The 25631-nt window shown below is 44.4% G+C and overlaps 1 protein-coding gene across 2 annotated transcripts in view; it reads right to left on the reverse strand.

The window, feature by feature from the left end:
• Positions 1–9478, reverse strand: part of LOC8037222 (steroid hormone receptor ERR1) — a 113041-nt gene extending 103563 nt beyond the window's left edge. The window contains exon 1 of one of the 2 annotated variants that reach the window (XM_029991551.4): positions 9224–9478. The gene's annotated coding sequence lies outside the window, so the exon portion shown is untranslated. The remainder of the gene's footprint in view (positions 1–9223) is intronic. The other variant, XM_029991550.4, reaches the window with a different exon arrangement.
• Between the last annotated feature and the right edge of the window lie 16153 nt (positions 9479–25631).

The raw sequence follows: 25631 nt of genomic DNA on the forward strand, positions 1-25631 counted from the left end.
CCGAATTATCTCTTCTTAAGCGACGTTCTGATGATGCAAAATGCTGTTCTCTGACCTAAAAGATTCGGCTAGGGAAATGTGGGCCAACTCCGAGAAGCTGGTTTTAGATGTACGCACGGAAAAACTTGGTGTTCAAATTGAGTCCAACACAATTGACAGGGCTGACCGCATTGACGAGTTTAACCCCCAAAAGAACCGGCCTCTTGTTACGTTTTCTTTGTTTTAAGTATAAGGAAGCAGTGCTAGGGTCGTGCTACAAGCTGAAAAATCTGTATTTCAGTTTGCGAAGATTAGCTAAAGAATGTTGAATTTGCCCGGAAGCTCTTGCAATTTTCCCATACTCAAGGGACTCGTTACAAACTTTATGTTCATAAGCTGTGTGTTGACAGAAAACTATTTCTTATTGATTATGACTTGATTTGCGAAGCCGCCTCCTAGCTAACCAGAGATACTGCAATTAAACCTGCAGCAGCAAAAGTAAATAAAAAGAAAAGTAAACTAACGCATACATCCCAGTCCATCCTAAATTATATTTCAGTACTTTTTACTAATATAAGAAGAATAGTTCATAACCGCAATGACCTGTTATCGGTTATTGAGGCGTCATCAAGTGATATTGTTGTTTTGACTAAATTGTGGCTATCAAGTTTTGTCCACAATAGTGAAATTTTGTATATTGTTATCAGCTATGAACTTTACCCCTGTGACACAGTACATAGGTGTGGGGTTTTAATTGCAGTACATGAAAGCATGGAATGTTACCACGTGAATATTGCAACCTCGTTGGAACTGGTGTACGTCTGCAATGTGCCCATAGAAATGTTATTCTATGCACCTGCAACCATCGCACCAATGCCCCTGCTAATTTTTGCGCAAAATTACACAATGCTTTAAACACCGTTTCTTCTAGGTTTCTGCTTCCCCCTATGTTTCTGCTAGGTGAGGTTTTCGGCACCTCTCAACCCCTTCACCATCTTCCGAGTCACGTGCGCTGTGACACCAATGGGGGACGTGCGGGGTTCCGGTGAAGATCTTTCTCTAGAGCCATCAGTGAGGAGCGAGAACTCACCCGCTCACTACTACGTGGTCGCACCCAGTTGGCATTGTTGATATTCGTGGCAGCGTTCAAAGTCAAGACATTGGAAAACAAAAAGAGGAAGGTGCTGAAGTGCTCGTCCAGGTCCGGCGGTTATGCGGCCGTTTGGCTTCTGTGGACGCATTTATATTCATGTTGGAACGACAAGGTTTATAGCAAAATTGCCTCTTATCGAGCAGGTAGTTGCACAAGTCCACAACTTGCTATTTGTTTACAAGTCCCCCTTTGACGTCAGGCCGCGTGGTTTTCATGCCCGCCGCTTACAGCTGCAGATTGGGAAATTATCTAATTTTATTCTCGCAATTACGCAGCAGAATCGGAACATTTCAAAGGAAGGAGATGTGCTTTCTGTCCTTTGTGACAGGATAAACAATGTCAAAAGTACAAGGTGCAAATCCTTTCAACGTTAAAATCGTTGCAAAGGTCCTTTACACTACCACTCGAAAATTTCTCTGAAAAAAACATATTTTTTATGCTGCTAGGTTGTCTGGCCTTGCTGCACATTGGGAAGCTTATATATATCAACTGAAAATGCTTATAAAAAAGCTACGAAGGAGGCCAAGCTACCGTTAATGTAAACCTACCGTCTATGTAATATAAAAGTACTAAGCAATCTTGGGGTGTTGTCAACGGACCCAAAAGAACTGTTGTTTCGTTCACGGGGGTTGAAGGTGTCAACGTTTTAAAAGCGCCCACGTGCATGTGGTTTAAGAAGGACACTCAGAGGTGGTCCCCCCAGTTTGGAGTAATTTTTGGAGCAGAAAAATTTTCGCTATGGGGCACCTTTGTATCAAACAAAATCACTTTTTGGAGCAGATGTGGAGCACCACATACATAAGCTTGGAGCAATTAGTTGCAGCTCCCTACTAGTGATGCCGGCATGTATTCATGGAATCAGTTGTCTGATGCCCATTTAAAACCCCAAGTTAGCAGTTCTATTGCACTAGAGTTGGCGACAGTTTAAGGGTAAAGTGGAAGCTCCACCCACCTCTTTATTAGAGCGAACGCTTCAGAGGCAACCTCCTCTCCAGCATTCGCTCTGCTAAAGTAGATAGAGGTGGGAGAAGCTTCCACCTTATTCTTAACCTGTCAAAGACTATAGTCAAATTGCCCCTCGACTGCTGCGAACCTGTGCTATAAACTTTGTCGAATTCGTGCTTTGTTTCCAAGTGCTAGTAGACAAAGGTTATCAAGATTGACGCTAACTATAAACTAGTCACGGGCTTAAGCTGAGCTAGTTGGTTCATTGCACTCGATGTTCAGCCGGCCCATCGAAAGTAACTATAACCATTCAGAATTCAATGTAGAGTATGAATTTAACTCTCTATATTAGGCCTCTCCTAACGGTTCGGCTAAGAGGCCGCATTGGGGACCTGTCCCAGTCTCTAGGGCCGGATAGAAAAGATTACATAAATGAGAAAATACTCAATAAATAGGCATTTAAAAACAAAAATTTAAAATAGTGCAAAAAAAGATGTAAGGTGATTGAATACATATATATTTTATTTTTAAATGCAATACGTTGCATTATGACATTAAAAAAATACTTGTGACTGAGAGAACTACTCACCAGGCCAAAATTAGAGTGCATACATTAACGCGGGGCAGACGACCAACAAGAATTAGGGATGTCGCGAACCACCCTAGGTTCAAATTCGAAAGGTTTCGATATTTTCTAACCGAACTGAGGGAATTGGGGGGGGAGAGGAATTGTGACCGCCAGCCCAGGGGGGTCTTTAACGTGCATCATCCAGTACTGATCACACGAACGCACTGTTTTACGATACTCGCCCAGTTAAAGACGGCCAGGGGCGGGCAGGAGGTTGAGGCTCAGAAAAACCTTGAAGCGATCTGGCAAACTACCTCCCTACCCCCTCGCACGCTGGTAGTAATCCGATCGAACACCGCCCAAGTGATGCTGGCATATAAGAAGTTTACTTTGTAATTGTTTTGCAGGTTTATTTATCGGGACAGAGGAAACACCGAGCAAAAATCACAGAAACCGACACAACTCGAGGTCGAGGAGCGTTCTGCCATACCAGTGGCGTCGGAAGAGGAAAAACATGGAAAACAGCCCCAGCCCCCCCCCCCCCCCCCCCCCCCCTTCACAAATATTTTGTACTGTTAAAGAAAACAATACGGGGAAAGAGGGCATTGTCGAGCTTATTTGAATCTGAAATCATTTATGCATATATATGTATAGCTACTGTCGCTCTTCGCTGCATAAAAGATCACGTAGATGGTCACTGTCGGAAACTAGTCAGAAGGCACTGCTTGTCACATGTTTAATGGTTCGGAAGTTCAAAGCTGTCTTTTCAACCTAAATAACTGTGCCATTGGTAAAAAATATTAAACATTAAAATTATCAAGCTTAGGGCATAATTGCCCGTAGATACACATTTGAACATTTCTTCGAAACTCCTCTTGAATAACAATATTCATATCTTAAGACGACACTTACCTCGACTATACATAGATCACTGTTAAAAAGTTTAACACCTCTACCATAAACAGCTTCGGCTATAGTGCGCTTCAAATATGGTACAAACGACAATCGTCAAAAACCCGTCTTCCTTCCTCGCTCCTTCAGTAATTTATTTCTTTAAAACTAAGCACGCCAGAGCATTGAAATAAATGGCATTGTCTTTCGCAAGGAATAAAACACCACAAGTAAAAATTTGAAAAAAAAAAAAAAAAATTATGAATGTATCTTACTTTTTGAATTCAAATGAAACTACCTGCCAGTCTTTCGAAGTTTGACGAACTTCTGACTTTTCAGGAGTCGCAAGTTCGAAAATCTTCTAATTCTCCCGATAAGTAAGTTCAGAAGTTCGAAAATCATTGAATTTCTTAGCATAGGAAGTTTGAAAGTTCGAAAAGCTTCGAACATTTCAGTTCAAAAAGTTGAAAGTTCGAAAATCATCGAATTTTTTAGCCCACCAAGTTTGAAAGTTCGACAAGTATCGAATTTTGCAGCGTAATAAGTTAGGAAATGGTTTAAGTTTTTTGCATAGTAAGATCGAAGGTTCGAAAAACATTACATTCCTGAACGTGCAAAGCTCGAAATTTCGAAAAGCATCAAACTTCTTAGTACTAAGAAAGTTGGCAAATTTAAAATCTTTGGAGCAGCTTGATTCGATCATCGAAACTTCGGTTTGAAAAAAGTTTGCGGCATCCCTAACAAGAATGCTAGATCAGATGATGAGAATATGCAACAGTTATGACACAAATCATAATTACACAGACATGAAACAGGAAACTATAAATATAGCAATGCTGGTGATGACAATGTACAACAAACACTACAGCGAGATAACCCTCGTTTTGATGCAGATTTCCTCATTCTTTTTTATATCTTCACTCATGCTTTTAAAGCGCGTTGCGGCGCCGCTTTTCTTTCCCTTTTTTTTTTTACGTGAAAGATGCGAAACAAACAAAGAATCAATGAAAATTTTCTGGGTTTTCTCTAATGTGTCAAGATTTCAAAGAATAGTACAATCAAGGTTTTGCATCGTTTGACGCGAAAAAGGCAACGATTAGTAACCAAGCATGCGAACGAAATGAGAACCATGTGCGAGCACATTCCTATAAAACAGCATCATGCTCCTAAACGAGAGCACGCAGAAGAAAAAAAAATTACTAGCGCTTGCTAACCTTCGGTAATGCGATTCGAAGGGCAACCAAAAATGTTAAAACTGCGCTGCATTAGGAATGTTGATAAAAAAAAAATGAAAGCCGCTTACAACTCCCTGTAACGCCGAATTAGAGCGCAGCTCTTGAGGAGGAGGAGGGAAGGGCACTGGGGGGGGGGGTTAAACTAACCAGGGGGGGGTCACGTTACCTTGGGGGTCACGTGACCCCCAATGCCGATGATGTCATCACTGACGTCACTGATGACGTCATCAGTGACGATGACGATGCGGGTACCGATGACGTCATTAGTGACGTCACTGATGACTTCACCAGTGATGATGACGATGACGATGCGAATGTCGGTGACGTCATCAGTGACGTCGCTGGTGACGTCATCAGTGATGATGACGATGACGATGCGGATGCCGTTGACGACATCAGTGACGTCACTGATGACGTCATCAGTGATGATGACGATGACAATGCGGATGTCGGTGACGTCATCAGTGATGATGACGATGACGATGTGGATGCCGGTGACGTCATCAGTGATGATGACGATGACGATGTGGATGCCGGTGACGTCATCAGTGGCGATGACGTCATCGGGGGGTCACGCGACATCGGCGGGGGTCACGTGACCTCGAGGAGGGGGCCACGTGACCTCAGGGGAGTCACGTGACTTCGGGGGGTCACGTGACCCCCCACGAGGTCACGTGACCTTGGTGGGGGGCTCGCGCGGTGCATTATGGGACATTTCCCATGATGCACCGCGCGGTTACGCCGACGGCGACGGCGACGCCGCTCAAGCCGGAAACGTGCCCCTAAGAGCTGCGCTCTAAAAATAATGTTAAACCTGTGAAACAATGCCGCGGGTTCAGAAACCTGGATCAGATTTTGATGGCCAAACACCCCTGGATTCCCACAGTTGCCAGACGAAAATGCAAACTCCTTTAAAAACCAATACGTCCACAGATTTGTTCACTTTGGCGCAGATTGGTGCAATTTCTCCGTTTGGGCGCAGCAAGGCGCAGACAAGCGGGAATTTATCAAAATGATGCAAATGGCGCAACTGGACCACACCTGGACACTGGTGACTAACTTCCAAGCTCAGTAAAATCCCAGTGCATTCTGTATATGTTGTAACTATCATCGCAGCGCTAGTGTTTCGTCTACGATAGCCGGTTTGTCCCTTACTTTTCCTTACATCGTAAAATATCTCATTCACGCCAACAAAATTTATCCTTCTAATGCGTCACTAAAAAGTAAATTACTCCTTCGCCCCTCATACGTTTCTGCACGAGTTGATCATTATTTTAAAGACCTCAGTGTCAAACGTCAGAATACATCGACTCCTTCTAAGAAAATTCTTTACTTTGCATTCTTATTGCGTAAATTGTTTCTGCGTGATTTTGTAGGCCCCCTCTTTCTGTAATGCACAATGTCCTTCACCAGGAGGACCTTGTGTACCGTGTCATTTATTTATTTATTTCAATACCCTCAAGACCCCCAGGCTATTGAAATATATAAATAAATAAAGAAATAAGTGAAACAAGGCACAAGGGCCTCCTAGCAGACAAGCAAACTTGCGGAGTGGAATCTTAATTCGAAGATGCAAGCTTGCATGCAAAACTTTTGTTGGCACACTGAAAAGAATATGCGGAAAGTACTAAATTCTTCACTGTTGTTAAAGTAAAAGTATTTTCACAAAATTTCAAAACATCTTTAGAAACCCCAAAAGCATGTTTCACTTAAATATTTTTGGTCAGAAATTTTTTTATACATGGACAGATGTTAATCAGTAGTTTGCGCCGCCTAGCGGAAATCTAAAAAGACCAACGTACGATTCCTCCCGCCCTTCTAAGACAATTTTCGAGGGATCGTGCCACGAAATAGAGTATGCAACAGTTAGCAGAAACTAAGAAGCAATAAAAACAGCAAACGTGCTCCATCATGATCAGTGCAGGTGACGATAGCTGAAGGATGTGTTGCCGACTCGTTTCTTATTTCTCCCACCATCGCAAGTAAGGGGACAAAGCAACTATTGGTTCACGGACTGTCTAACCAACTTGTGAGACCCATTGCCTCAGACCCCTCATGCTCACTCTACAGGTTGTCCTTTCCACACCTCCGTTTTCGTTTGTCAACTTGGGCACTAACGTTGCCTACCCAGAAAAAAAGCTGAGTAGTATGACGAATGCACTAGCGCAAGACCATTTCAGGGAAGACACCGAAGCAATAAAATGGCTGCCTTCTGGGCTAGGTAAACAGAAACGACCATCCCATTCCACGGGTGGTGACCTCTACAATACTCTTCTTGCTATTATGGATTCCAAAGGGCAGGGTTTCAGTGACCAGCTAAATTTAATTCTCCCGCTGCACCGTAGTTAGGAGGAGAAACCCCTTTCAGAGCTTCTCGAGGCCAATGGCATATCTTTTCAAAAGCTTCATTGATTTTCTCTATAACGGCAAACCATGTGTGATCCCAGTTACAATTGCAAAAACTAGAAAATCAGGCAGTACCTGTAAAACGCAATGCGTAGGATAGACCACAGAGGATGGCAGGAGCCATCAAAGCCAATCCAATGCTGCGCGAGTGACCTTTGAGAGGGGCAACGAGGTGCGGCGTGAGTAGTCCCACATCCAATTGAAACCTAGCTTTCCAATAGTCGCTCTACCACTCTCTCTACATCAAACGCAATGGAAGCAAACTTGTACCAAGACCTAGAATCCGTGCCGCATGCCGTGGAAACCAGCTAATCCTTCGATAGGAAGTTGGGAATTTGACATAAAATGTGAAGTCCAATTAATAGAGTCCGGAAGTCGCGTTCGACTTTTTACTCGCCTTAAATATACATTCGAGTTTTTTTTTTTTCTTTTTCCGACCAACGGATCTTGCGCGAAAGAAAGGAGATTCCTGGTTTCCTTAGGGGACTAGGCAAGCGTAAATACCCGGCCATAGTGCTACCGATGGTGTAAATATTTGCACCGTTGGTGGCAACGGTGCAAACCTTGGGCAGACACCCGGCACTGGGACCCTGAGCCCATTCAGACCAATGCCCGATGTCCCAACGGCGACAACACGCGTTGCAGGCATTTTCTTAGGGTGTCGGGCCGGAAACGTTCTCGGAGGCGTCTCAATTAACGCGCATCACTTAGCTGACACACTAGCTGAACACAATCACCGACTAGTGCAGACTGAGAGTTTGAGCGACGACTCTGGAGGTCCCTTCCCACGTCGATCACCAACATAGCACCGAATGACCAGACCTGCATTTGCACGTTCACCAAAAACGTAGCAAGCTACCTGCGGAACAATTGAGTGCATGACTCGTGTAACATTTATGTAGCTGGTGACTCCCCCCCCTCCTTGTTTTGTATATATAATTTCCTTACCCTCTCTGCAAGAGGCACTGTAGACCTTTCGGTATGGGCGTAACGCCCGATTCACAGTGACCCAACTCTCGAGAGTTAAATAAACAAACAAACAAACAAATAAACAACAGTAGGTGCTTTTCAAAAGAATCTGTTGGGATGAATAAGTCGAGGAGGAGACTGGATCTGAGGTAACCACTTAAAGAAACGAAAAAAAAGAATGCAATGGTACTGTGAAATGTTTCACTCAGCAAAAAAAAAAAAAAACAAAAAAAAAACAGGGCCCACCGAATTACAGTGGGACACTTCATTGCTGGTGACGTCTTGCGACACGTGGATGTTCTGTCCCACAAGACGTAGTGTGGTATCCGCGTTTGGAATACATTTGCCGGTGCGCCTAATGTGTGGCCTTCACGAAGTAGATACTCGGGGGAGTGCCCTTCGCGCTTCCCAATAGCCCCCGAAATTCCCCGGTAGACGCAGAGAAACAAATAAAAACGCGCATGATTTTCGCCGAGAAACTCGAAAAAGTACTACGACTACTTGGAATATCGGCGACGCTGATAACATTCGACTCCGCGGCTTCTCCTCGCTCGCAAAGCGCGACTTATGCAAACACAGATCGCGCATGCATCGAAGGAGCAGTCGCGTGAAATTCGCTCGCCTAATGTCGGCACAGAAAAGTAGAAGCCTGGAGCTACGGCAGGCATCTCTGGGTGCCGATCGCTTACTTCTAGAGGCCGTTTATCTCTAACATTGCCGTTATAATTGAAAACACGCAAACCGGCCGCGATCGGCAACAAGTTGTCAACAACACAAGAGGGTAAGCAGGGAAATACGTAAATCGTCACTCCGTCCGGCAGAGCTCAGGTGCTCAGCACGACTTCGGAGCCCAAACCCGTGTGCGCTAGGGACCCAGCTCGCTCGGAGCCTGCGCCCGGTCACAGGCGATCGGAAAAAAGAGCGAATGAAGCCAAGTCTCGGGCAACGTCCACCGCAGTGGGCCGCAAACAGGCGCAAAGCAGACGATTCCCAGTGAGAGTGGGTGGAAAGGCTTAGCAGGCTCGGCGGTGCCCGAGCCCGCTGCTCGGCTGCTGCAAATCGCGGTAGTGTGCTCACCGTGGGTAGCGACGACACCGCAAAGGTCAAAGGTTGCGCAGACTCGCAGGTTCCGGGTGGTGGCAGAGCGCACGCGACGTCGGCCACTTCCGTACACACGCACATGCACGCCGCGGCTGGTGAAAGTAAAAAAAGTGGACGCCGCTGCCCCCCACCACAAGCCCTAGTAACCCACATTCGGGCCGCCACACGCCGATCCTGGGATTTCTTCTGCGCCCGCACCCCGCACGGCGGCCAGGTCCCGGATGTGCGGCCAGGTGGCGCATGCGCAACACCGCCATATCCGTTTTCTCTTGGGCTGCTCTCGGCGCTCTCGGGGCTTTCGGCATGCGAAGGAAAGCAGCGGCTGGGAAGAACAAAAGGTTACGCACGCAAGTTCAGGCATGTTGACAGCGATTGTTTCTTTCCTTTTGTGTTTACACAAACCAAAAGACACATACTAGGAGTGCACCTTTCATTATCGTCCTTGCTTGTGCCGTATCGTCGGGTGAAACCGAAACTGCCGGCTGAAACCGAAACTGTGTAGTGTATAATTTGGAAATGTGCTTTGTTATGTACAAGCTCTCCTTGGTAGCTACGTAGTAAATATAGCATCCCAAAAATCGTGCGAAGGTGAATTTAGCAAAAGCACGCGAGCGCTGAATGCACTCAGCAACTGCAGAAAATGATCTATAGAAAACATGATAAAACAAGCTGGATATTTGACGGCGACATCAAGCGCTTGCAAACATCCCGAACACGCGAAATCCATCCAAGCAGCTAAAATTCCGTTTTCTGGCTATGCTTCTGATCATAATCATTCTGTGATGCCGATGATCCCGAACAGGTGATCCGAGTGCGAGCGCAAGATAGCGCAGATCCTAGAACGCCACACCTGCTGCCATCTCTTAAAAGTGGCACGAACTAGCCTCCAAGATCCCGAAGCGCGCGCGCGCGCGAAGGCTTCTCCAGCCGTCCCAACCAGGGTGTCGAACCGAAATTTTTATCGGTTCGGTTCCGGTTCGGGTTCACGGCTTTCGGTTCGGTTCCGGTTCAGTTCCGGGGAGCAAAAAATAACGGTTCAAACCGGTTCGAACCGGTTCGAACCGCTAAATTGAGAATATATTTTCCACGTTGTTCTGGCCATATACACTATTTACGCCGTGAAACGATTAACTATATAACTTCTTCGATCGTCCGTGCAATTTACTTTTGTTTTTAGGTACCAAAATATGAAATTCAGTTATTTATTTTGACGCAAGAGTAGAAGAAAATCTACATTGACGCACATAACGTCGTGTTCATACGACTCGACATCCCTTTGTTTACTAGTAGCACATTTTTTACCTGAATCAAAATGGTACAAGAGTGAAGAGGTGAGCTTGTTGGTACATCTATAAATAGATCAGCTTGAAATTTAGAACTCTACGGCATTTTCTTGTCCTTTCTTCGTGTTTAAGTAAAATTCTAAAGTTCAAGCTGATTTTTTTACACGGTATAAAATATTGTCGCAAAGTGTGGTAGGTCGCCTAAAATACCCGTGATTGATACAACTTTGTGTCGCAGTATTAAAAGTGAAATCGTGATTGTGTCTTTGAACCAAAGAATTAAATGCATCACATAAAATTTTAAAATAAGCACCTCGTGGCCATATATATTACCAGATATTGTTTACGAAATACACTTCACAATATATATGTATGAGATGACGACGCAACTTAGCTAAGAGCAATGAAATTTTCAAGATGTCACAAAAGCTTTAGAATAATTCCTTTCGGACTATTTGTTATAGGAACACCGAGGGGCGATCAAAATGCTTGCTGTTCTAACCAAACATTGTTTACACTCAGTACCGCATGCATGCGACTATTCATGCAGCAAGGAGTGATCGCGATTATTCACCCTAATCTATACGCACCTTCGCACTCCGATCGAATCTGCCCCAATATAGCGCTTGTCCAAATGAACATTTTCTTACGCAGAAGAAGCTGGCATAGCCTGGCTGTTGAGGTTTGTTCTTGACAAAAATCCGGCCAATTTAATTTGCAAATGAGCATCACCCTTGCTAATTGATGACTTTAACGCGATAGTGTTAAGGAACTCATGTCGCAGAAAACCCGATGTCGGTGGCGTGACTAGAAAATCTTGGTTGGTCGATAGGGTGATGACGTCAGTGTATACATGCCCCAGCGCAAGAATTTCAAACAACCCACAATGCTCATGTGAAACGTGACATCACGCGTGGAATGAGAGTGATTAAAACATGACATGTAATGCGAATTGAAGTTCGCCCTATGTCTCAAATGATTTCACTTTTTAAAGTAATTCTTTGCCTTAAAGAAAAAAATTAAGAATTTTAGGTGGGATTTGAACCCACGACCCTTCGGGTGCGAGTCAGACGCTTTTGACTAGGCCACGCGAGGCACGCTTTCGTGGCAAATGAAAATGCGATGCAAACGAGGCCCGTTAAGGCTATCGCGTTCCACCTTTGAAGGCGAAGCTTAAGCGTCCTCCAAGATTCTTTTTTGTTAAGTAAAACGAAGTAGTATTCCACATTCTACTCGACATGGCAGCTACTTAATTGAACACTTTCTGACGGTTTGCGTGCGTAATCGTCATAGTTCCGCCACGCGCCCTTGTTTACTTTGTTTTTGTCCAGCCCACAGACACATAAAAGTAATGTTCCCCACATAAAAGAGGCAATAACAGACTTCTATATGCTTGAGAAGTTATATGTGTGAGGAACACAGTTATTTAAATTAGCTTCAAAATCAGGAATGTGTGTAGGCTGTCCCATATCACGTACAACGTGGCTGTCGAGGATAAAAACGCCGGAAAAGATTGGCAGAACATTTTTCAGATAATTTGGGGGGCATTGCTTTAGTGTGGTCGGGCACTTATTTGTGTTGTCAAATATTCAGTTAGTAATTAAATATATTTTTATAACGATCAATAAATTTTACTTTATAAAGTTCCCATAACCGCTTGAGACCGACGAGGAAGGACGATACTCGAAACTACGCGAGCTGTGGGTCTGCGTAAAAGTGTTTTTCTGTTTGCTGATTGGCAGTGTGAGACATCGGGTTGCACGGTACGCCATAGAGGGCTCTGTGCTCACATAATAGATTGGAAGTCAAATATATGAAATGTTCAAAAATAGAGAGATAATTAATGTTATTTTTCTAAACAATCCCTTAACGAACGCCTTACTGCAAAAAGATATGCGTACAAATCCACGCAATGAAATATATAATTTTACATAGATAGGGCGAAGGACAGACAAGGATTCTTTAAATCTTAATATAAATCACAATTTATCAGCTTTTATAAGCTCGAAACTTCGCGAACTACTGCCTCGGGAGACTAATGTTATATTCGGTTTTACTTGCACTTGTTTTGGCCCTCACTTTAACCTATGCTTGAATAGTCATGCGCGCTAACATTTCTCTAGGCTGCCATATATCATCGCGGGACTGCTAAAAAATCGCACAACTTTACAATTAGGACATCTATTGATAGTGTTGCAAGCATCACATTTCACCAGAAACCTTAACTGTTTAACATGGTATGCACGTGACATCATCACACTATAGGTTGGTGGTCGTTGTGATTTCTTCTTGCTAACAAAATCGAATTCGATGGCGCAAAATGAATGCTGCAGGAGGTTCAAGCTTAGTGAAAGCCAAGTATTTTAAAAGCACGTATTACTATTCTTAATGCATCGTCGTGAGGAACGGCGCGAGCGTCTGGAACGACAAAAACGTGCTATTTGGCAAGAGCCTTTTGCACACAAAGTAGTTTCCGGGGTCACGCCTTTTGGTCTGCGCCAAGGATGCAGGGAAGAGGAACCTTTACAACACAGTAGGTTTTTAAAATTAACCCTCCTCTTCCCCACACATCCAGCACACACACACACACACACACACACACACACACGCACACGCACACACTTCTTTTTACAGCGGAGCTATTAAGGGCTAGTTGCCTCAGTATCGTGTCCGTCAGCAAACAAATGTCGACACTAAACTCTGGACAGCTACCGCCATCTATAAGTGACGACGGCAACCAGACAACCGACTTGCTGGTTGTCTGGTTGCCGCCGTCGCGTATAGACGGCGGCAACCTCTACAGCCTTTCCACTCTGGCTTGCCGACTTGAGGCCGGCCATTACTTCATTTCCAATTACATAGTACAGCTTCGCTGGTCTTCCTTCTTCACCGAAGTGGAAAGGGTGATAGTATTCCTGAGAAATTGTCTCCTCCGTTCGTGTGTGCTAATTCGACAATTTTAGTTTTCACTTGTTAACAGCAACCCTTCACTGCTTTTATTTTGTACCCCGTGAAGTTTAAAGGGGTCATAAAACGATATCGGGTTGGAATGTTCATGACTCTTCCGAGGCGTACTGGTCCTAGTCTGACCCAAGTATACTCGCACAGGCCGCCACTGATTCAGAAGCTTCTTTGTCGCGGTGAAATGGCGAGGCCAAAAATGAGACTATTTCTTGCCTTCGCAAAGATTGATGTCGTAATTGTGGGATCAAACCCACCCGCCTGACGACAGTCGAGCGCGGCTCATGGATTGGACAGGAGAACTGCGTGAGCACTGTACATCGGCTCGTAACAAGCAATGCCTTGGTGGACACTTGGGTAGTAGCTCGTGTCCAACCACTGCGGTAATGAGAATAGCCGAACTCTAACAATGCCTAGAGATCCCCCCCCCCCCCCCCCCCCTCCAGTACGCGTTTTCTTCCATTTCAACCCGAGCGCGGGGGTATGATTAACGTTGGGGGCATAAGACAGGCACCAGGCCACGTGGCCGCTTCTGGCTCCGAGTTGATGGAATAACCGATACTCATATTTCTATAACTTTTTGGCGACTGCCATTGCCTAGAAAAAAAAAGCAAAGCCAAGTTCAATCAGTTATTAACGTTAGGGAGTGATCCTGAGTAGTATTTAGTGATGCATAGAAATCTTTTTATAGCTTCTTTAAGCAAAATACAGAGGGGTTCGAAACTTGGGCAATAACTTGAGAACGACGCTCGTGTAAGACTTACAGCGACTGCCATTGTTCGGCTGTCCCTCTGAGGTCACTAAAATATCTTCTTTTTTAGGTATTCCTTCCGTACACACATGTAGTTCTATAAAACGTCATATTAATAAGTCGCATTTAGTCATTTCAATACTTCTATTCTCGGGACATCTTTCGGATGCAGTTCTCAATGATGTACAATTGGTCCTGCAACATTTTTTTGTACTTTCAACAAATACTGCTAAGAAGTAACCCCTGACATTCATAGCTTGCGAAAATATGCATTAGTTTTCCCCTCCGCGCAATAGCAGATGCAGAAAAAATAAAGGAAAGAGACAGCTGTCGATCCCCTCCTCAACTCGCAACTTGAACAAGCGGCCGCGTGATCTGACGCTAATCATATACCGTCAGTGTTCATCATAGTCATGCCCTTGGCGGCTAGGGTTTGGAATGCAAAAGCTTGGGCTGAGTTTCAGATATTTTTAAAGCTGGGCTATTATCATATTTAATGGACATAAGCCGTTACCCGAATGTTTGACGATGCTGAATGTCAAGAACCCGCGCAATCGACTAGGTGCTATGAAAATCCTTTACGTCACGGTGTCACGTGACTCGGTGCAAAATCGTGATGTAATGTTACGTCACGCTGTCAACAAGGCTAATACATCTAGTGACTTCCTCAAATTAAATCGAGTTGATGTAGTGAGTCACGTGACGTCACGAGGTCACGTGACATTACTTGACAACATGTATTGACACCATGACGTCACGTGACAACGTGACACATGGTTAATCATAGTGCCAATACAAAAGCGCCACGAAAACCCACAGTTTACCATACGCTGCAATTCTGTATATGACGATTTGATCAATAGAAATACAGCCGCCATTTTTTTATTCCCACATGTTCATTTTGTGATACTAACAAAAAAGAAAGAAAAGAAATTACCTTGAACCGTTTTGAACCGGTTACCGTTATATTTTTTTTTCGGTTCGGTTCCGGTTCAGTTCCAAGATGGCGGCGAAGATTGCGGTTCGGTTCAGTTCCGGTTCGGCTAAAAATAACGGTTCTGTTCCGGTTTTCGGTTCGGTTCAGTTCCGGTTCGACACTCTGGTCCCAACCACTCCACTGCTCCCTATTGTACTAGTAGTAAAGTGAACTAGTAGTAGGCCGCGGTCCGCGATCCAGCCTACTACAATAGAGATCAGTGGTCCCAACCACTGATCTCTATTAGAGATCTGTGGTCCCAACCGTCCCAACTAGGGGTGCCGCGGACCACCCCAGGTTCGAATTCAAAAGGTTTCGATATTTTCGAACCGAACTGATGTTCGATTTCGAAAAGTTTCGATATTTTCGACCGTAGCAAGGTTCGAAATCGAAAAATTCGCAACTTTTCAAAATCGTGGGGTTTCGAATTCGAAAAGTTCGAAGCTTTCACGGTTTCTAAAAGTTCGGGTTCGATTATTTCGAATATTTGTTTACTTGAGGTTCGATAAATTCGAAGATTTCGACCTTTCCTAATTTGAAATTCGAGAGGTTCGAATGTTTCGATTTCTTTGGATCTAAAATTCGAAAATTCGAACGTTTCGAATTTTTAAAGACGTAGGGTCGGTAAATTCGAAGATTTCGAATTTCTTTCTACTTAAAGTTCGAAAGTTTCGATTCTCTCTTAATGCTAAATTCTAAAAAAAAAATTCGAAGGTTTTTTTATTTTTTGGAAGTCCAAGTGCGCAAAGTTCGAAGTCCGGTTTTCATGTTCCGCCACAGTTTCAGTTTCAAATAACGTTTTCACGCCTCACTGGTATTCACGAAATCAGGTTTACAAAAAGTTCGGATGTGATATTTAGACTGCGCGAAGTTGGTCAGGCGATTAAATGAGACGACGAGTGCCCCGGATGTGCTGGAATATTTGCCAGTGCAGTGACGTGTAACAATAGATCAGTAATTGTGACCGCCAGCCCGGCGTGGTCATTAACGTGCATTACGAAGTAGTGATCCTACGAACGCAGTGTTTAACGCTACTCATCCAGTTCGAGACGGCCAGGGGCAGGCAGGTGGTTGAGGTTCAGAAAAACCTTGCAGTGATCTGGCAAACTGCCCCCGCCCCCCCCCCCCCCCCCCCCCCCCCCCCCCCCACCCCCTTGCACGCTGGTAGTAATCCGATCGAACGCCGCCCGAGTGACGCTGACATATAGTAAGTTTAGTTTGTACATGATGCAAAATCCTGAGACTGGGAATGAAATTTGAAAGTAGAAGTGTAAGAAGACAGAAAAAAGGGGACAGGACAACGTTTCAAACTCAACTCAGCTGAGTTTGAGACGTTGTCCTGTCCCCTTTTTTCTGTCTTCTTACACTATTTCTTGCAAATTTCATTCCCAGTCTCGGGATTTTGCATCATGATCAACATACACCAGCTCGCCTGCACCATGACAATTTTTTTGTTTGTAATTGCTTTGGAGGTTTATTTTCTGGGGCGGAAGAAACGCCGAGCAAAAAGCACAGAAGCTGACGCAACTTGGGGTCGAGGAGCGTTCTACCATACCAGTGGCGTCGGAAGATGTAAAACGGGGGGGGGAGGGGGAGGAGGAGGAGGAGAGGGGAGAGCTTTAGTCTCTTCCCCCCCCCCCCCCCCCCCCCCTCCCACATATTTCGGACTGTTAAAGAAAACAATACGGGGAAAGAGGGCATGGTCGAGCTTATTTTAATCTGAAATTATTTATGCATATGTATAGTTACTGTCGCTCTTCACTGCATAGAAGATCGCGTAGATGGTCATTTCTCACGTGCAGCGAAGCGCTGATGTAACGCTGCTCACGTGCCGTCAGGTACTTATCGTATGCCATGAGCAACAGTTTTGATGGTGCAGACAAAGCTGGTGAACACTCCCGTCGGCACGTGCTTAGCACGAGGTCAGCGATATGCTTGTAGCGCTCCGCTGCATGTGTGAACAGGCCTTTAGAAACTCGTTGTCATGAGGCACTACTCGTCAAATGCTCGGTGGCTCGAAAGTTCAAAGCTATGTCTTTTTGACCTAAATAACTGGGCCATTGGTAAAAAATAATCAATAAATAAACATAACAATAAATGCAAAAAATAAAAAGCTGGAGAAAAAAAAACTATTAAGAACCCGCCGGAAGTGTTGTATTCTTGCATATTAAGAGGCCCAGAACTATGAAACAAGTTTCTCCTACCAAAATGTGTACAGGCCTAAAGAAACACGTCCCAAAAACGTAAAATGAGAATTTTTTTTTTTTTTTTATGACGCGCTGAACTTGAGCAGTTTTAGAAATCTTCCTCCATGAGTTAATTTATTCCTCAACGTGAAAAAAACAACAACCAATACATTATTTTGTATTCTGCACATGGTAATGATATGTACTGTCTCTGGTGTTAATTTAAATGCGATACTCAAACAATGGAGGCGAAAAAAATTACCAAGTTTAGGGCATAATTGTCCATAGGTACATGTTTGGATATTTATTCGAAACTCGTCTTGAACAACAATAATCCTATCTTAAGACGACACTTACCTAGGCTATTCGCGACTCCAGCAAAGCGGACGCCACCAAGCGGGAAAACCGGGAACCAGCCGGTCCAGGTCGCTCCGCGCCCCTCCGCGTCTCTGGTGGCTTTCGCGGACACGTGTTGTCGGCGCGGTGGCGAACAATGAAATTTGACGAGGGTCCGAAAGTTTGCCTGAGTGTTCATTAATGTGGTGAAGCCTCAGTAGATTGTTTCCTTCCATCGCGTGTTTGAAAGCCCGTTTACTCCACAACATACGGTCGCGTGCTTTCGATTTCTTGGATGGGGAGGAATCACGGAAAAACGTTTCGATTTCTTGTCTGTCTCGAATTACATTCAAAGTGACGACTACTTGGGGACTGATAAGTGGTTTCTTTATAAGGATGTCGAACAGTGGACTGAGGACGACAGACGAGACGTTTCATTGGAGGAAACACCAACGTGCAGTCAAGTGAATGGGAAGGTTCGACAGCTGCTTTTCTTGAGTTTGGTTGTGTTTGAAGCTTCAAGCTTGTGCCACCCACGCCGGTCGGTGCGTTGGCTATTCATCTTGGCTGCTTTTCGCCGAAAAAGCCTCTGAACCACACTGAAGGAGTTGGGCTGATTTCGCAATTACTTGATTCAGGAAAACCTGCTCGCTGCATATGATTAACGAGGGAAATTATCTGCTTACAAAAGGGGAAGGACGCGTCTCGCAAAGTTAGAAGCTGTCACGGCATTATGATCTATCGCGCCTTTAATATTTATATTATACCCCCGTCGAAGCCATCAGCAATATAAGTCTACATTGCTCAGGTTTACTGGCCACAGAAAATGCTAATTTTCTGTGTTCATGATTCGAAGTCAAGTTCAATGCAGAGAGGTTCTGCGTGAATCTCCAATGAAGACTTTCTTCAGTTCGTCCGCATTCGTCTCCGTGCTACCGGCTAGAACCATTTGGCTGAGTTTAAGTAGTATCTTTCTGTCTGCCAAATATTATTCAGCAGTTCATCTAATAGCTAGTCAACTAAGCTCATATTCCAACCCGAAGGAAATACTAAAATCGCTTTAGTGGGACATAGTTCGTACTATAATACATAACCCGCTCGTCAAAATGAATTCTCGATTGCTACTAAAACCAGAATTGAAATAAGAGTATCAGCTGCGTAGTGGGGCGCCCGCGGGTTAAAATGCTCCTCGGCTCAAGGAGCGCTCGCTCAATTTTCGTAAATTTCCTGCAGCCTGTGTTGTTGACCGCACAAAAGCTCGATTTCGTGGACAGATAAGTTGCATGGTCGAGGCATGCGAGTTAGCTGAAAATGGCTCTCGGTAGAACAATTCTGTGGTCATCGCCGCTTTCCTAAGATGATCAAAACTGATTAAAGTCTATTACCGTCTCTCCGGAGCCCATAGTTTCGGTTTTGAACGAAATCTCCGAAAGTTTGACATGGAAAAAGCAAAAAACAACGGGAAAACAAAACTATGCTTTGCAAGTTTATGTGCACCGGCTACACGTAACCATCTCAGTTCAGATACCTATAAAATTTGGCATTAAACAAAAGAACATCTGCTAAATTGAATGCGCCACCCGTTCAGGCAGCCCGGCCAAGCCGACGCGACCTGGACTCAGCCGCCATGTTTGTTTGGTGGTGGCGCCCCCTATAGGTCGCTGGAGTCGCGAATACATAGATCATTCTTAAAAAGTTTAACATCTCTACCATGAATAGCTTCGGCTATAGCGCGCTTCAAATATGGCACAAACGACAATTGTCAAAAACCCGTCGTCCTTCCTCTCTCCTTCGGGAATCCATTTCTTTAAAACCAAGCATGACAGATGATTGAAATAAACGGCATTGTCTTTCGCAAGGAATGCGTCACCCCATGTAAAATTGCGAAAAAAAAAAATTACGAATGGTACATTCGTTTTTTTTTTTTTTTTTTTTTCGCAGTTTACTGCTTGAATCCAAATGAAACCGCCCGCCGGTCTTTCGAAGTTCGACGAGCTTCCAACTTTTACCCCAAAAGTCCGAAGTTCGTCGAACTTTTGACTTTTCAGTAATCGAGAGTTTGACAATTTTCGAATTCTTTAGATTAATAAGTTCGAAAGTTCGAAAATTATCGAATTTCTTAGCATAGAAAGGTCGAAAGGTCGAACAGCTTCGAACTTTTCAGTGCAAGAAGTTCGAAAGTTCGAATATCATCGAAGTTTTAGTCTATCAAGTTCGAAAGTTCGACAAGCATCGAATTTTGCAGCGTAATAAGTTCGAAAATTCGAAAAGCGTCGAACTTCTTAATTTAGTAAGTTCGAAAATTCGACTTCCGTCGAATTTCTCGATATGGAAAGTTCGAAAATTCGAAATCTTTCCAACCTTTCGAACCGCTTGATTCGATCATCCAAACTTCGATTCGAAAAAGTTCGCGGCACCCCTAGTCCCAACGAGGTAGGGCCGTCTCATCCGACTCGCTCCCCAGCAGTACGAGTTTAGTTGCACTAACTCCGTCGCTCGCCGCGAGGTGGCGATATCCTCCCAGTCATACTAGAGTTCCTGTATATGCTACCTATACAGAAACTCTAAGTCATACCAAAGCGGCGAGCCGTCTGCGTCGCAGGTAGACATCTGCACTGGTACGGGCGAGCCCGCGGGCAAAAGGCCGGACCGGGCCGGGTACGGGCCTTGCACTAAAGTCTAAAAGGCGGGCCAAAACAAAAGAAAATTAAGCCAAACGGATGTATGGATGTAATGGGCTGCAGCTTGCGCCGTCTAGCCGAACATTTTATCATCCCTTCTTTTTTTTAATTTGTATAAATTTTGTTATAACCCCCTTTTTTAAATTGATTCCATTGCTTATTTTTATCTGTATATTTTTTTGCCCCTCCTTAAATCTTTTTCACCAATCTTCCAATCTCCTCTTAGTTACGGCAATTCTTTCCCTATCCATTCGTCCACCCATGGCTGTAAATCCCAGTGCCCCATCCAAATCCGTAGTCATCCACCCTCAAGAGGGTGGGACGAAGCCCCATGCACCTTAAAATTACGTGTTCTATCGTTTCCCTTTCGTGGTTGCATATGTTGCATAGAGTATCAATATCCTGGAATTTAGCCCTATATATTTTCGTTCTTAGCACCCCCGTTCTAGCTCCAAACAGTAATGAGCTCTTCAATTAATTATCATACAAGTGCTCCTTCTTTATTTCTTGTTTTTGTGACCTGTATATTGTTAAAGCTGATTTCCCCTACATTCTCTCTTCCCACAATTTCCTTCCTGTTTCCTTCACTCCCTTTTCTACCGATATACTCTGATTGGCCCCATCTCGTTAAATGTATTTAAATCTCAGCTTGCCGGTTCGGTTTGTCCACTTAGTGTTCAGACTTTTCATATATACAGGGTGAAACAAGGAGACGGCAGGCTCTCTAAATCGACCGAAAAATTCGGTTTCTTAACCTATCGCGCTACGGCTTTGTGCAGCGTTGCCCACAGATGGTGCATTTTTTTGTAAAATTTGCAAAGAGCGAACTTACCTGAGGAAAAAGTAAAGAAAGAAAAAGGCTTAGCTCCTATGGAAACGCAGCGACGCCTCCAGTCTGCAAACAAAACTGCGCCGTTTCGCACGGGAGACAAGAGATGGCGCAAGCGGTCGCGACGCCAACTGCCGTCAACGAACGAGCAGACGACGCCGAGAGCCGGCCCTTTTGCAGACAAGGAACTGCAGTTCCTTGCTGTTACCGCGCCTGTCTTTTTTGTTTCTGCGACTGTCGCCGCCTACGGAGCGCGCTCCGCTTTTGAGTCGAAAAGATTGTCTGCTAAAAAGGCCTGCTCTCGGCGCCGTGCGCCGTATGCTCGTTCGTTGGCGGCGTTTGTTGCGCCATCTCTTGTCTCGCGTGCGAATCGGCGCCGTGTTGTTTGCAGACCGGTGGCGTCGCTGCGTTTCCATAGGAGCTAAGCCTTTTTCTTTCTTTACTTTTTCTTCAGGTAAGTTCGCTCTTTGCAAATTTTACAAAAAAAAAAATGCACCACCTGTGGGCAACGTTGCACAAAGTCGTAGCGCGATAGGTTAAGAAACCGAATTTTCCGGTCGATTTAAACAGCCTGCCGTCTCCTTGTTTTACCCTGTAGACACTTGTACACTTTCGCTGCCCACCGCGTATCCTCAATTTCAGCTAGTCAATTTGTTCAAATTTTACTTTACTGATCGCTTCTCTACTCTCGAAAGATGCCCAACCCATACCCCCGCACTCCCTCATTTGATGTATCCCCATGTGCCCCCAATAAAACCCTACCCAGACTCCTTTACTCTATCTCTAAACCTTCCTGGATTTCTGACCTCATACACAATACCGCACTCCCAAAGGAGAGTCCTGGCACCATGATTCCCTTCCATACACCCCTAACGACTTCATATCTATTATAGTTCCATAGTGCCCCGTGTTTCATGATAGCTGAATCTCGTTTCCCCTTCTTTATTACAATAGCGTCATGGTCTTTTAGATACCGTCTTCCTTCACTTAGCCATACTCCCGGATACTTGTACTTTTCTACGTGTTCTATCAATGTGTCCGGTATGCCCAGGAATTCCCCCTTCTCGTCGTTGAAAACTATTATACCCGACTTGTGCCTACTAAATTTTAGTCCTAAATTGTCCCCTTCCCTGTTGCAAATCCTAATCAGTTCCTGTATTGTCTCAAAACTTTCTGCTACGAATACAATGTCGTCTGCGCATACATTAACCTTGGCAATACTTGATTCACTTTATGTTCCTCCTCCATTTAAGTCAGGTCAAAACCTAGGTTGCGCTGTTCTAATCTCTTTTTCATTTCACTGAGGTATATCATGAAGGGCAGGGGAGACAACGGGCAACGCTGTCTAAGACCTCTTTTTATTGCTGCTGGTCTTGTAGTTTCGGCTTCCCATGTTAAAACCACCCTATTCTCTGTATAAACCCGTTCTAGGAACTTAACCATGGTTCCCTCTAGTCCATATCCCCTCAGTTGGTTCCAGAGTTTTTCCTGATTCACATTGTCACATGCCTCTTGCTTTGATGTCTAAAAATGCTACCCATAATGGCCTTTGACTTGTCATTGCTACCTCTATGCACTTAGTGATTACGAATAAATTATCCTCTAGTCGTCTATCTTTCCTGAAACCGTTTTGAAGCTCCCCCAGAATCTACTTTCTCTCTGTCCATTTTTCTATTGTTCTTTCTACAATCTTCATAGGTAGTCTTTATATAACTGGTGATTAATCGGTGTGGTTTGATACTGTCTTTGCCTCCCTTGCCCTTATAAATAATCTCATCCTGATCAATTTCCAGTCACATCGGTACTTCTCCTCCCATAAGTATCTGGTCAATCACCTGCCTTAGTTTCAATAAAAAAACAAAACAACATTACCTTCTTTTTTTAAGCGACACGTTCTAATAAAGCGTTGTGTTGGTGCGTATGTGTGCGTGTTGATGGGGAAAAGCGATGGTATGATGGCGGCGCCGCTGCGGACGAAAGGAACGCCGCGCCGCTAGAGAGAGGTTGGGAGAGGAACCACAGTGGGGGAGAAACAGACGCTGAAGAATGTGTGTGCCTGTATGTTCTTGTACGGTTCGGTGTGTGTGCAAAACGAATGCTCTTCCAGTGGACTAGCGGCGCGGCGTTCCTTTGGCCCCAGCGCCGCCGCCATCATACCATCGCTTTTGCCCATCAACACGCACACATACGCACCAACACAAGGCGCACCCTCGTAAGCGTAAACCAAGCGTACGACGTACGATTGCGTGCATCCCCCGTATGGGTGAAGAGGTTCCCCTGAGGGCTGCTTTTCCTGAACAGACAGGGTAGCCTATCGAAAGAAATGTTCGAGTCACTGCATCGCAAAGTACTTCGCATCTCATCTCAAAATTCAAGAAAGGGAATCTGTGCACAAGCCAGGTTGAAATTTGGAATAACGAAGAAACCAGATTGGAACAAGGTCAAAATTTATAAATAACCCAGAATTGTTCATTTTTCTTTGCATACCAAGTTACATCACAAAGTGCCAGTTACATAACGGGATGTGCTGGTTTGTGCTACGTGTGCCAAAAACTAGACGGTTACTGACAAACTACCTACCGATCAGTAACATTTACAAATATTACGGTTTAAAAAATGCCAGAATCATTGCGAGGCGGTCGTAGCTTACCGCCATAATTTTTGCCCCAAATGTGCTTATTGCACAAGCAAATAATAATATAACCGGAATAATTTAGGTAATAATGAAAAACAATATATGAAAAGAAGGATGACACGAGTACTGCACTTTTGTATTATCAAACCTTATGCCCATGATCGAAAAGCTAAGTCAAACAACGTGCGGAAAAAAAAAGTACAGCATGCTTTTTAGGGATCAATCAATCAATCAATCAATCAATCAATCTATCTATCTATCTATCTATCTATCTATCTATCTATCTATCTATCTATCTATCTATCTATCTATCTATCTATCTATCTATCTATCTATCTATCTATCTATCTATCTATCTATCTATCTATCTATCTATCTATCTATCTATCTATCTATCTATCTATCTATCTATCTATCTATCTATCTATCTTTTTTAACGACAAAAAGCGATGATTATTAGACATCAAATTCTAGGATTGTAATGAAGAAGTTTCCGCGGCCATTCCTGGTCAACATAGGCATGACTATGACGACAGGTTAGCGTATCGAAAGGAACTGTACGAAGTCACTGCATCGGAAAGTAGTTCACGCCTAATGTAAACATTCAAGACTTGGAATCTGTAAATAAGCCAGGTTGGAAGTTAGAATACCGAATAAACCAGGCTGGAACAAAGTTAGAATTTATAAATAAACCAGAGGTATTTTTCTTGGGGTTCCACTGTATGTTTGCATATGAATTAATTTACATCACAATGGGATACGGTGGTTTGTGCTACATGAGCCAAAAACTAAACTTTTATAAGATAACGCCCCACCTTTTGAATCAGTGCCTACAATTATCCCGAAGTTTATAAAAAAAAAAAAAAAAAAAAGAAATGGCAAAATCATTTCGAGGGGGTCGTATGTCGCCGCCATATTATTTTCCCTGAAACCGGGATCATACTGCTGATGCATCATACAAAAGACAGTCTGCAAACACATTCGAACGCGAGTCACTACGAGGTCTGAGCTTTGAATGCCGCACGGCAACCAGTTCAAGGAGACACTTGGCAAGCGTATCGCATATCGCACTATAGGATGTTACCGTTCTGCCTTGTCTCAGATCTTGCATAACTTTAACGATTGCCCTCTAGGGGAACACCCTTCAGTGGCGCGCCTTATGAAGGGTGTGTTTAATTCTAACCCCCCCAAACCCCGATACCCCACAACTTGGAGGGTTGACACGGTGACAACCCCCCTGCAGTCGTGGGGTCCTAACAAGGACCTTAGCCTCAAAACGCTCACAGGCAAGCTAGCTATGCTGTTAGCCCTTGCCTCAGCAGGCAGGACGTCAGGCTTGTGCCTGCTTTCAACATGCCACATCCGTAGGCAATCCGCAGGTTGGGAGCTTGTGCTCAGTGGCCTCAGAAAGACTTCTGGGGTATCTAAAACCCCTTTCCACCCTCTTCTTCCCAGCATTCAAAGAGGTTCGGGAATTGTGTCCAGTGGAATGCTTGCAGCTAGGTGTACCTCGAACGGACTATAGGACTCCGAGGCACCCACACGCAGCTTCTGCTCACTACGCAAAAGCCTTTCCGCCCAGCAGCACGGGATACAGTAGCTCACTGGATAAAACACACACTAACGCTTGCGGGCATTGACACGTCGGTTTTCAAAGCGCACTCAACGCGAGGAGCAGCCACATCCAAAGCTGTGGAGGTCGGAGTACCACTTGCTGACATCTTAGCAGCAGCTGACTGGTCCTCT

The sequence above is a fragment of the Ixodes scapularis genome, unplaced genomic scaffold (genome assembly GCF_016920785.2).
Source record: "Ixodes scapularis isolate PalLabHiFi unplaced genomic scaffold, ASM1692078v2 PGA_scaffold4__175_contigs__length_147842914, whole genome shotgun sequence".
In the NCBI taxonomy this organism is placed as follows: Eukaryota; Metazoa; Arthropoda; class Arachnida; order Ixodida; family Ixodidae; genus Ixodes; species Ixodes scapularis.